We start from the raw sequence: 14,075 nt of genomic DNA, 5'->3' as shown, positions 1-14,075 counted from the left end.
TTCTGTTGGAGTGCACCGGATATCCGGAGATGAGCGGACGTCCGGTGAGCGGACATCCGGTGTGACTGGTCTTCCGCTAATATCAGTTCTGTGAAGACTCACCGGACGACTGGAGAGAGTCGGATGTCTGGTTGGTTGAGAGAGGCCGGACGTCCGTAGACTTCGGACGTCCGGTGAAAGTTGGACCTTTTAGCTTAGAAACATACTACCATTTTTGCACAAGTTAGAGGAAGAATTTAGAGATGGTATGAGAGGGAATTTTGTGGTTTTGAGCAAGTTCTTTCGCGAAATCCATCGATCCCCTCTTAATAGTGCGGGATCCCTACACTCAAGAGCAAAACCGAAAACAAGGAGCCGAAGCTTTTTATCTTTGTCTTGTGTCTCTGCTCTTGAGTGATGTATGTTTTATGTCCGTAGTCGTGATCCACACACACACATAGCCCTTGAGACATAATCCTGAGAAATACTCGATAAACATGATTAGTCCCAATATGCATGTTGTCATCAACATCAAAATATGATTAAGGGCATGATTGCACTTTCAATCTCCCCCTTTTTGGTAGTTGATGACAACATACATGCACTTTTTAGAATAAAACTTTGAATATCGAAAGAATTTAAAAACATTGAATATCGAAGGATTTGTTGTGGAGATCCCCCTCAATATGTGCAGTACCTAATAGGTAAGCATGAAGAGAGCTCCCCCTCAATATGATACCAACACAACCGAAACTCATACACAAGATAATCAAGATAACATTAGATTTAGAATAGGCTTCACAAAGATTCATCACTCATAGCATATAACATAGGTCGGTACAAAACATATCATAAGTTCAATAACAGTTTAATCACATAGCATGAGTTCGATAACAAGATAATAAGATAGTATCATAGCATCATATCACATAAATAAGTGCCTACTCCCCCTTGGCAGCAAATACCCAAAAGGAGGTGTCATAACAGCATCAAAGAGCATCATCGTCATCATCATCATGAGCACCACTACCACCAGCCTCGTTAAGGAAGTCAGCCCACTCAGGACCCGAAGGAAAGCCAAAATCAGAAGGTGGATCATCAGGAAGACGTTCATCGTCACTCACATCATAAACTCCGGAGTCTCTCAGACGAGCCTTCAAAGCATTCTTGGAGGTGACCAAGCGTGTGACAACATCGTGATTTTGAGAGCAATGAGAGGTAAACAACTTCATCATGGCAGAGTGAGCTTTCCCAAGAAAGCGAGAGATGTGACGAAAAGGTGCGGAGCCGGAAGATGTAGACTGAATGGCGGAAGAAGGAACACTAGCCGGGGTACGACGAGTAGGAGCAGAAGAGTCCTTGGGAACCCAATCATCCGCCATGTGAGATGGAATGACCCACCGTTCGTGCAAGTGAGTGCGGGCAATGGGAAATGGAGCAACACTCTCGATAAATGCCTGAAGAAAGGGGGCATGAGGAAAGGCTCGCGTGTGTTGAAAACAGGCCAGACGGATCTCATGCCACAGAAAATGAGGGATATTTATCTTCCCCGTGGGAGACACATAGAGGCGATGCATGAGATCAATGCAGTAGTTGTTACATGACCCCTTGTCACCCATCTTGGGATATATGGTGCGAATAACACACTGAAAAATGATGTAGAAGGGTGAGCGCCAAGTTGAAACTTGGTTCAGGCCCTTTTGTTTCTCCTGATTAGACATTTCACTTATGGGCTTGAGAAGATCCGCACAGACCTCTATGCCCTTGGGCTTATGGTTAGGGTCATCCTTATGGATTTTGAACCCTGTGTCAGGAAAAACCAAGAGCAGCAACAAATTGAGCATAGGATGCCGTGAGCATGGTGTCGGAGGTCATCCAAGTGACAGTTTTATCGGGACCAAAGTAACAAGTGGCATAGAATTGATGAATTGCAGCCTGGTTAAAATCATGCTGGAATTCAAATGGTGCAGCAAGACTGGAGGACTCAATGAGCTCAATAGCTCCCGGATATTTCGCCGGATGAGTGCGGATATGCTCTAAGTCGATGCACATATGGATAGATAAACCTTTAGGAATGACTATAGTGGTGAAAATGTCGGCTTGGACATTTCTGCGAAAACGAGCATCCTGTGAATCGCTAAGAATAGTGAATTGATTTACATCACGATGAAGCTTAAGGTAAGAAGTGATGGGAACCTCATTGAACCGTTTAATGATGCCGCCGTGAGGGAGTGGAGGTTCAAGAGAGATGCGACAGGCAGCACCTGGAGGTTGAACCGGAGGAGGAGGAGGCTTGAATGTGGGCCGACGAGTTCCAGGCTTGGGTGCAGTGGTGCAAACAGCAACATAAGCGGGTTCCTCAGTTTCTTCCAATTCATCCTCGTAATCGGATTCTTCCATCGAAGAGGCGCTAGTGGAGCTGCAAGGGTCAGCGGCACGCTTCCGAGGACGAGCGCGCTCCTGCGAATCATCGGACCCACCACGACGAGACGGACGAGAGCCCCCAGCGGTGACCTGCTTGCGAGCAGAGCACTTTGTCCGTGGCATTGCTACCTAGGGAAGGAGGAGACTCCAAATCTTAACAATCGCCATAGATCAAGAAGGTTAGAGCAATGGGGGGAAGGAAAATAGCAGTTGCTACCTCGGGAGGTCGAGGCGAAGATGCGACGGAGAAGAGGTTTCCCCCGAAGCCGGCCGGGTCAAGAGAAGGGAGGCCGGAGGCGCGATGACAGCCGGAAAGGCCGAACGGGGTCTCGACGGCGAGGGGCCCAGCCCGTGAACCCAGCAAGGAGAGAATGTGGCGGTGGCGGCGAGAGGAGGAGTGGATAGAAATTAGGTTTTAGAGACGACCGGATCGCATGCCCCAGTATATATAGGTGGGCGAGAAACGTACCGGACATCTGGTGTGAACTGGACATCCGGGACCTGAGAGGGCAAACTGATATGAGAAGTAGCGGACTACCGGCAAAAATGGACATCTGACGTGTTTAGAAAGAGCAGTAATTAACGGAAGTCCGGTTACAGCGGACGACCGGCAATAGGGCACCAGAGAGGATTTGATGGACGTCCGGTCTTGACGGACGTCCGGTGGCATTTTTTTAATTTAATATCTTTTCGAGGAAGACTAGGGTGCCATAGTTGGTGCTAATGACAATGATGGAGAGATGATGAGTGAAATATGTAGTATGATGGAAGGACACCCTAGATGAAGCAATGAGTTTCCTAAACCAACAATAATAAACACACATACTGCTCACATGTTGTTCTAATGACAAGGCGGTGGCTGATGCCACCATGTATGAGTATACGTGACATGACACTGCAAAGATTTGAACTTTGGGTCCATAATCACTACGCCATCATTGAAAGCACCATAGTTAGAGTAACATGGTAGCTTTGAGAGTGTTTGTTCTTTTTATGCATTTCATAGGGTGAGAGAACGCATGAGTTGAGTGTCTCCCCCTAAATATATGCCTACATAGAGATAGGACATTATGACAATGCATGCATGAGTACTAGTTTTCACATAATGTTGTCAAGCTCCAAGATACCAAGTTCACGCCTAAGTTGACAAAATCTTGCCTCATCCAATGGCTTGGTGAAAATATCTGCAAGTTGCATATCTGTGCCAACATGAGCAATGTCCATATCACCCTTCTCCACATGATCTCTCAGGAAGTGGTACCTAATGTCAATGTGCTTGGTGCGGGTATGATCTTTGGGGTTCTCAGCAATATTGATGGCACTTTCATTATCACATAGAAGAGGCACATGTCTATAGGTGATACCGTAATCCTTCAAAGTTTGCCTCATCCATAGTAACTGAGTTGCACAACTGGCGGTTGCAATATATTCAGCTTCAGCAGTGGAGAGGGCAACACAATTTTGCTTCTTCGAGGACCAACTTACCAAGGAGCGTCCAAGAAATTGACATCCACCGGAGGTGGATTTACGATCCACTTTGTCTCCAGCCCAATCCGCATCCGTGTACCCAATGAGATCAAACTTAGCATCCTTGGGGTACCATAGACCCAACTTTGGGGTGTGAACAAGGTATCTAAGAATATGCTTAACCGCCTTATGATGGCTTTCCCTAGGGGAAGCTTGAAATCTAGCACACATGCATACACTAAACATGATGTCTGGTCTAGATGCACAAAGATAAAGCAATGAACCAATCATAGAGCGGTATTTAGATGGGTCGAAGGGGATACCGTTTGAGTCTTCAGTGAGTACAGTTTTGGTTGGCATGGGGTCTTACATGGGCTGGCATCAGACATGCCAAATTTTGCTAGGATATCCTTGAGGTATTTGGCTTGAGACAAGAAAATTCCTTCTTGAAATTGTTGAATTTGAAAGCTGAGAAAGAACTTCAAATCCGCATTGAGTGACATTTCAAAATTCTTGGTCATTGATGCCGCAAACTTCTTGCATAAATGAATGTTAGGAGAACCAAAAATGATATCATCTACATAGATTTGGCATAAGATCAAATCACCTTTGTCCCTCTTAGTAAAAAGAGTGGGATCAATCACCACTCTCACAAAACCATCATCGAGTAGAAACTTCTTAAGATGACCATACCAAGCACGAGGTGCTTGTTTGAGGCCATACAAAGCCTTATGAAGTTTATACACATAGTCTTTGTGATCGGGGTCAACGAACCCAGGTGGTTGTGATACATATACTTCTTCTTGTAGAGGACCGTTAAGGAAAGCACTCTTTCACATCCATTTGATGTAATGTAAAGCCATTGAAAGCAGCATAAGCAGGTAAGATGCGAATGGATTCAAGACGGGCAACAGGGGCAAAGGTCTCACCAAAGTCCAAACCTTCAACTTGTGAGTACCCTTGTGCCACTAACCTTGCCTTGTTGCGGATGATTACGCCATTCTCGTCTTGCTTGTTCTTGAAAATCCACTTTGTTCCAATGACGTTGTGTTCCGTAGTTGGTCTCTTGACTAATGACGACACTTGATTGCGCTCAAAACTATTCAACTCTTCTTGCATAGAAATAAGCCAATCGTTGTCTATCAACGCATCTTGTACCTTGAGAGGCTCAACACTAGACACAAAAGAGAAGTGAGCACAAAAGTTTGTGAATTGTTTATGAGTGACTCTACCTTCTGATATGCCGGTGAGGATTTTATCAACATCAACACGACCGGCCACTCGAGGCATGATGGAGGTTAAGGTTTCGCGAGGTTCAACTTCATGTCCATCATCCACGTCCTCAACATATGGATCATTAATGTGTGGTGGAAAATCTTCTTCTTCTTGCATCTGTTGAGGTCCATTGTCAATGATTGCACTTTCTTGTTATTTCCCTTGAGGATGATCTTGTTCTTGATGATTATCATGAAGAGGAACTTGATCATCATCTTGTACTTGGACTAAGGGCATTGATTGAGTAATAGGTGCTTGTGGTGGTATGGGTGTGGAAGTAGTTTGATGGTGTGTGAGGCCTTCATCTTGTTCTTCATCATCATGAGGGTCTTGTTCCATTAGAAGAAGTGCACCAACACCCATTGTCAAGATATCTTGAGAAGAATCTTCTTCACCTACATCACTTAGATCAACTTGCTCCCCATGGGAGCCATTAAATTCATCAAACACCACGTCACAAGTTTCTACAACACATCCATTGGATTTGTTGTAGACTCCATAGGCGTGAGAGTTTGATCCATAACCAACAAATATGCCCTCAATGGTTTTAGATTGAAATTTTCCTAACCGCTCTCTTTTGTTAAGGATGAAGCATTTACACCCAAATACACGAAAGTACTTGACATTTGGCTTGTTCCCGGTCAGGAGCTCATATGGAGTCTTTTCCAATATCGTGCGGAGGAAGAGCCGGTTTGAAGCATGACATGCAGTGTTGACGGCCTCGGCCCAAAAACTATGTGGCGACTTGTATTCATCCAACATGGACCTTGCCATCTCCACAAGGGTGCGGTTCTTCCTTTCTGCAACACCATTTTGTTGGGGAGTGTATGGAGCTGAATATTGATGCTCAATCCCTTCATCACTAAGAAATCCTTCCAAGGTGTAATTCTTGAACTCGGAACCATTATCACTTCTTATTGCCATGATTTCTTTGTCAAACTTGCGTTGTGCTTGCTTGGCAAAATCAATGAAGGTGATCTTCGTCTCGTCTTTGGACTTGAGGAAAAACACCCATGTGTATCTTGAGTAATCATCCACAATGACAAGTCCATACTTTTTCCCACCAAGACTATCCCATGAAGGAGGCCCAAACAGATCCACATGAAGGAGCTCCAAAGGCCTTGAAGTAGACACAATATTCTTGGGTGGGTGCTTTGATTGATGTTGCTTCCCGGCTATGCATGCACTACACACACGATCTTTCTCAAAAGAGACATTTGTTAGTCCAAGGATGTGATTTCCCTTTAAGAGATCTTGAAGATTTCTCATGCCGACATGGGCTAGTCGGCGATGCCATAGCCACCCCTTGTCGGCCTTGGCCATTAGACAAGTTGCATGGAATGTGCTCTCTTTCGAGAAATCAACCGTGTAAAGGTTGCCATCCAACTCTCCAACAAAGGCCACTTCGAGAGTATCTCTCTTAAAGACTTTCACATCCGTTAGTCCAAATAGTGTATCATAACCAACAGAGGCCAATTGGCGAACAGAAAGCAAATGGTATTTAAGGGATTGGACAAGCATGACATTTGCAAGAGACATGTCATTTGTGATAGCCACCTTACCCAAACCGAGTACCTGTCCTTTTGATCCTCCACCAAACATAATGCTCATAAATGGTTGAATAGCTTCCATGAAATCGTAGAGCAACTTGCTATCTCCGGTCATATGATTGGTACATCCACTATCAATCACCCATTTTACTCCACCGGAGAAGGCAACCTACACACAATTATTACTTGGTTAGAGGCACCCATTTTGCAATGGGACCTCTCAAGTTAGTCACAAGGGTCTTAGGGACCCAAATAGCATAAAACCGAAATGCATTTCGAGGACCAACAAACTTTGCACAAACTTCTCCATCCTTAGTCTTACGAAGAACATAGGATGGAGGCATGAACTCTTTTGGCTTGATGACAGTGGGCATGCCCCTTGTGGCCTTCCCACAAACAACCTTACCTTTCTCCTTGTGCCCTTCTCGTACAAAAGTTTCTTCTAGAGGGGTGGTGCACTTTTGAGAGGATGTCTTCTTCTTGCTTGTGCTTGGGTCAAACCCGAGTCCTTCTTTGGCAAACACTTCATTGTGTTGGCTCAACACCTCATTAAGGTTCTTTTGCCCTTGAGCACATGTCATGAGCCTTTCTCGATTTGAGCTTTGAGAAAGCGATTCTCCTCAAGAATAGATGCTAGATCACTACTAGAGTTAGTAGTACAAGCATCAACATTGATAATAGGAGAAGAGTAAGCCTTGGCTAGAGTTTCAAGATAAGTAAGCTTGAGTGTCTCAAAACTCTTTGTAAGAAGGGTGAGCTCTTCTTCCTTGGTCTTGAGGGACACGGATAGGAGCTCACAATCCTTAGAGAGAGAAGCATTAGACTTTACAAGCTTACTTTTATCATTCATCAACTCTTCGCAAGAGTCGATAGCCTTTTTCAAGGAGGCAAGATCTCTAGTATGAACATCAATGTTTGCACCAATTTTTAAGCATAGTTCATCATTGCGTGCTTCCTCATATTGGACTTTCCGCTCAAGGATTTCATATTTTTCCTTTTCCTCGGTGATGAGGGTTTCGAGTTCCTTAATGGAAATGGTGTGCTTACTCACCATCTCCATAAGCATACGAAACATAGTGAGCTTCTTTCCTTTAAGAGAGCACATGAACTTATTTAGTTTAGCAAGCATAGGATCATTTATATCATCATCCTCATACTATCCTCCACATCAAGATACTCATCACTAGGAGTAGGAGGAGTGAAAAAAGGAGGGTTTGATCGTGGGGTTACCTTGACCTTGTCAGGAGAGTGTTGGTCCTCTCCATCTTCTACCACGGCCTTCGCCATGAGACACTTGTGAGCGTTGCCCTTGTAATCCTTCATGTAGTTGTAGGTGACAACTTCACCACTCTTGTTGACTAGCCTCAGTGTGTTTTGAGAATCTTAAGCAACTCCGGCAATACCACTAACATCATCCGGATCGGATTCTTCTTGAGCAACCATTGCTTTCCCATCTCTCTTCTTGAGCTTGGGGTTCAAAGGATTTGGCAACTTCTTCTTGGGAAAGGTCTTGGGAAACCTTGGTTTATCTTCTCTCTTCTCATAAGGGAACTCGTTGGAGAAGTGGTTGGTTTCGTCGCAGTTGTAGCATTGTCTTGCTTTCTTCTTTTGAAACTTTCCATTGAATTTCCCTGCGCTAAACTTCTTGACAAAGAGAGCCATGTCTTCATATGAAGGGCCCTCATCGGATTCGACCTCATCACCATCTTCTTCATCATCATCATCTTATTATTCTTCACTTTGCTCATATTCACATACATGCTTGGCCTTCAATGCAAGATTGATCTTCGACGATGGAGTACCATGCATGGCAAGATGTTTTGTAGCATTTGCCTTTGACTCTTCAAATAGTTGGAAAGTGGATATGATGTCATCTGTAGTCATTTCCTTGAAGGCATGGTGTTGTATTATGTCCCATACCATCTGATGGTGATATGGAGCAAGAGCATGGAGCAACTTGTCCACAAGGAATCGCTTAGTCATGTTAAATCCATCTTGTGTCTTGTCACACTCGCATGACTCAATATCAGCGGTGAGAGTCATGAGACGCCCAAGGAGTTGATTTGGAGTTTCACCTTTCTCCATACAAAAGTTTTGCAATTGCCCCTTGGCAATTTCATATTGAGCACTCCGAAGGGTGGAGGTACCGGTCCTTGATCGTACAATACTTTCCCATAATTCCTTGGCACTTGTGATGTGTATGAAAGGTCTCCTTTTCTTTTCAACCATACCTCTCCTTGTGGTAACCATACTCCAAGATCTCTAGCATCTCATCATTTCCAAATCAAAGATGATCCTGCATAGCAACTCTCCACAAAGCAAAATCGGAAGTGGAGTCAAGTAAAGGAGGTTTTCCTTGAGAGTTATATTTTGGTTTCTCAACTTGGGGTCTTGCATAAAGCCAAGGAACACTAGAGTGTTCATTGCTAGGAGGTTGTTGACCAAGTGATGGAGTAGGCAAAGTTGGTCTCGAAGCCGCACCACCCGGAAGTGGTGCAAGCACCGTGGACAATGTGGCTATCCTCATTTGGACCAAGGCCTCTACAGAAGCATCATGCTCCTCCTTTTTCTTAGCAAGGGCCCGTTCTAGATCCTCAGAAGTAAAGGTCCTGACTTGAGAAGAAGCCTCGCCTTTATCCTTTGGATCTACAACAAGGGGAGTCCCATCGGGTTTCATCTCGCTCTAGGGCGGTTAAGCCACAAGAATAGAGCATGAGGCTCTGATACCAATTGAAAGGATCGAGATGGACCTATAGGGGGGCTGAATAGGTACAAATACAAATTTTAATTGTCACTTGGCAATTTTAGGTAATAGTGCGGAATATGAAAGTGAGCCTAACAATTGCAAGTGTGATGCTAAGAGCTAAACAAGATAATCAAGTAATACAAGTAGATGAGTAAGCTAACACAATATGATATAGGTAAGTGCAGATGAGACAAGTAACCACAAGCAGAGAGTTAAGGTTAGGGATAACCGCAACTCCGAGAGACGAGGATGTAAGCCGATGTTCACTTCCTTGGAGGGAAGCTACGTCACCGTTTAGAGAGGTGGGTGTTACCACGAAGGCACACCAACGCCACGAAGGCTCACCCTATTCTCTCTTTGAGACAACACCACGAAGGCGTTTCTCAACCACTAGTGGTAGACCTTGGGGTGGTCTCCAAACCCTCACAAACTTTTCCGGGGGTAATCACAAAGGTTGATTCCTCTCGAAAGACTCCTACCGCCTAGGAGTCTCCAACCTCCAAGAGTAACAAGAACGATGTGAAAAGCTCAAGACTTGCTCAAGTCACAAATTCCTTTGGTGCAAAGAAGGGGAAGGAGTGGATCTATCACTTGGTCGGACAACTTCTCTCAAATGCTCTCAAATCCCTTGGGGATCTAAGATTTGGTGTGGAGGAGTGAGAGAGAGTGTAATGTGTTCTAGGGTTTGTTCAAAGTGAGTGTTCCACCATATCCCGAGGGGGAAGAAAGGCTATATATAGTGGTAGTGAGAAGCTAGCCCTTTGGCCACTTAAGGCACAGGAGCTGCCGGACGTCCGGTGGGTACCGGACGTCCGGTGGGTACCGGACGACCAATGACACAGGTCGGACCGGACGTCCGGCCGGGCAGCCGGTCATCCGCTCGTTGGAGTATAAATCTGACCGCAAAAACAGCACAGGTAGTGGACATCCGTAGGGCGCCGACGTCCGATGTTGTCGGAAATCCGTTAATTATAGTTCTGTTGGAGTGCACCGGATATCCGGAGATGAGCGGACGTCCGGTGACCGGACATCCAGTGTGACCGGTCTTCTGCTAATATCAGTTCTGTGAAGACTCACTGGACGACTGGAGAGAGTCAGATGTCTGGTTGGTTGAGAGAGGTCGGACGTCCGTAGACTTCGGACGTCCGGTGAAAGTTGGACCTTTTAGCTTAGAAACATACTACCATTTTTGCACAAGTTAGAGGAAGAATTTAGAGATGGTATGAGAGGGAATTTTGTGGTTTTGATCAAGTTCTTTCGCGAAATCCATCGATCCCCTCTTAATAGTGCAGGATCCCTACACTCAAGAGCAAACCAAAAACAAGGAGCCGAAGCTTTTTATCTTTGTCTTGTGTCTCTGCTCTTGAGTGATATAATGTTTTATGTCCGTAGTCATGATCCACACACACACATAGCCCTTGAGACATAATCCTGAGAAATACTCGATAAACATGATTAGTCCCAATATGCATGTTGTCATCAACATCAAAATATGATTAAGGGCATGATTGCACTTTCAACAGTTACTTTGGAATCAACAATATAAGGTCTAAATTTATCACAAGCAAACACCACCGCTAAGAATTCTTTTTTAGTAGTAGCATAATTTCTTTGAGCACTGTCTAGAGTTTTACTAGCATAATGAATAACATTCAGTTTCTTATCAACTCTTTGTCCTAGAACAACACCAACAACATAATCACTGGCATCACACATAATTTCAAATGGCAATTTCCAATCAGGTGGTTGAACAATAGGTGCAGAAATTAAGGCTTTCTTGAGTGTTTCAAAAGCTTCTAAACAATCATCATCAAAAACAAAAGGAATATCCTTTTGCAAAAGATTCATAAGAGGCCTAGAAATTTTAGAAAAGACTTTGATAAATCTCCTATAGAAACCAGCATGACCTAAGAAACTATGAATACCTTTTACATCTTTAGGACATGGCATTTTCTCAATTGCATCAACCTTTGCTTTGTCCACTTCACTACCTCTTTCAGAAATTTTATGACCCAAGACAATGCCTTCATTAACCATAAAGTGGCACTTCTCCCAATTCAAGACAAGATTTCTTTGTTCACATCTCTACAAAACTCGCTCAAGATTTCTTAAACAATCATCAAAAGACTTCCCATAAACAGAGAAGTCATCCATGAAAACTTCAACAATCTTTTCACAAAAGTCGGAGAATATAGCAGTCATACATCTTTGAAAGGTAGCAGGTGCATTGCACAAACCTAAAATCATACGTCTATAAGCATAGCTTCGAAAGGGACAAGTAAAAGTGGTCTTTTCTTGATCAGGTTGAGAAACAGGTATTTGTGAAAAACTAGAATATCCATCAAGGAAGAAAAAGTGTGTGTGCTTAGATAATCTTTCAAGCATTTGATCAATAAAAGGCAGAGGGTAATGATCTTTTCTAGTTGCTTTGTTTAATTTTCTAAAATCAATTACCATTCTATAACCTGTAACAATTCTTTGTGGAATAAGTTCATTCTTATCATTAGGAACAACAGTTATACCTCCTTTCTTACGGACACAATGAACATGACTTACCCATCTACTATCAGCTATAGGATAGATTATACCTGCTTCCAGAAGTTTTAATATTTTCGTTCTTATCACTTCTTTCATCTTCGGGTTTAACCGATGTTGGTGATCAACAACGGGTTTAGCGCCAGGTTCCATATTAATTTTGTGTTGGCATAGAGTGGTACTAATGCCCTTTAAATCATCAAGAGTATATCCAATAGCAGCTCGGTGCTTTCTTAGAACTTTCAATAATTTTTCCTCTTCATGTTCTGAAAGGTTAACAGGATATATCTTCTTTTCATCAAGATAAGCATATTTCAAAGTGTCTGGCAATTGTTTTAATTCAAACATAGGATCACCTTTAGGTGGAGGAGGACCTCCTAGAGTTTCAATAGGCAAATTGTGTTTAAGTAGAGGACGTTGTCCAAAGAAAATCTTATCTATTTCATTTCTTTCATGCATATGGAAATCATTTATATGGTCTAGCAAATACTGTTCTAAAGGATCAGTAGGTGGCACAGCAATAGAAGCAAGACCAATTAATTCATCCTTACTAGGCAATTATTTTTCATGAAGCTTTCTCTAAACTTGGAAAAATTAAAGTCATGAGACTCATCACCAAAACTAACACCGACAATTTGTTTCTCACAATCTATCTTAGCATTAACGGTGTTTAAGAAAGGTCTACCAAAGATAATGGGACAAAAGTCATCTTGTGGGGAACCAAGAACGAGAAAATTAGTAGGATATTTTATTTTCCCACACTATACTTCAACATCTCTAACAATACCAATTGGTGAAATAGTGTCTCTATTAGCAAGTTTAATAGTAACATATATGTCTTCTATCTCGCCGGGTGCTATGTCCTTCATAATTTCTTGATATAAGGTGTAAGGAATAGCACTCACACTAGCACCTATGTCACATAAACCATGATAACATTGATCTCCTATTTTAACTGAGATGACAGGCATGCCAACGATAGGTCTATGTTTATCCTTTTTATTAGGTTTGTCAATTCTAGCAGCTTCTTCACAAAAGTAAATAACATGCCCATCCATATCTTCTTCCAAGAGATCTTTAACCATATCAATACTAGGTTCTACTTTAATTTGTTCATCAGGTTTGGGTGTTCTAATATAGCTTTTGTTAACCACAGTTAAAACTTTAGCATGTTCCTTTATCCTAACAGGGAAATGTGATTTCTCAATATAAGTAGTAGGAACAACTGGATCAACATTGTAAAGTATAGTTTCTTCTTTAACTGGTACCGGTTCTTTGATTTCTTCTTTAATAGGTGGGTGATATTTAAACCACTTCTCTTTAGGGAGATCAACATGAGTAGCAAATGATTCACAAAAGGAGGCTACTATCTCAGATTCAAGTCCATATTTAGTGCTAAACTTTTGAAAAAGCATCAGTATCCATAAAAGATTTAACACAATCATACTTAAGTTTAATACCTGACTCTTTACCTTTGTCGAGTTCTCAATCTTCAGAGTTGCGTTTAATTCTTTCCAAAAGATCCCATCGAAATTCAATAGTATTCTTCATAAAAGAACCAGCACAAGAAGTATCAAGCATGGTTTGATCATTACGAGAAAACCGAGCATAAAAGTTCTGGATAATAATTTCTCTTGAGAGCTCATGATTGGGGCATGAATATAACATTGATTTAAGCCTCCCCCAAGTTAGAGCGATACTTTCTCCTTTATGAGGCCAAAAATTATATATATATAGTGTTACTATTCATCACCCATGGTGTAGAATAAGTTATTCTTCACCCGAGGTAATTTTACGATCATTTCATAATTAAATTACGTTTCGAATTCAAATAGTTACATTCCTATTGATTCACTACTTAAAATTTGACATAAGAAAATAAAAATATAGGTCATAAGACAAGAAAATTTGCAGTTTATGTGTATTTTAGACTATGTTTTTACGTTTGTAATTTTATGAAACATAAAATATTTTTTACGAAGATTATATATTTTTTACGGCCCCTTTTTGCGTCGGAAATAAGACAAAACTTACGAAACGTAAAATTACGGTGCATTAATGGTAAAATAGAGGGGGTGAAGAATAACTATTACTCACCC

This window comes from Triticum aestivum, chromosome 3A (assembly GCF_018294505.1).
Source record: "Triticum aestivum cultivar Chinese Spring chromosome 3A, IWGSC CS RefSeq v2.1, whole genome shotgun sequence".
Taxonomy (NCBI): Eukaryota; Viridiplantae; Streptophyta; class Magnoliopsida; order Poales; family Poaceae; genus Triticum; species Triticum aestivum.
The sequence above is the reverse complement of the archived record's forward strand: the minus strand, read 5'-3'. Positions refer to the sequence as shown.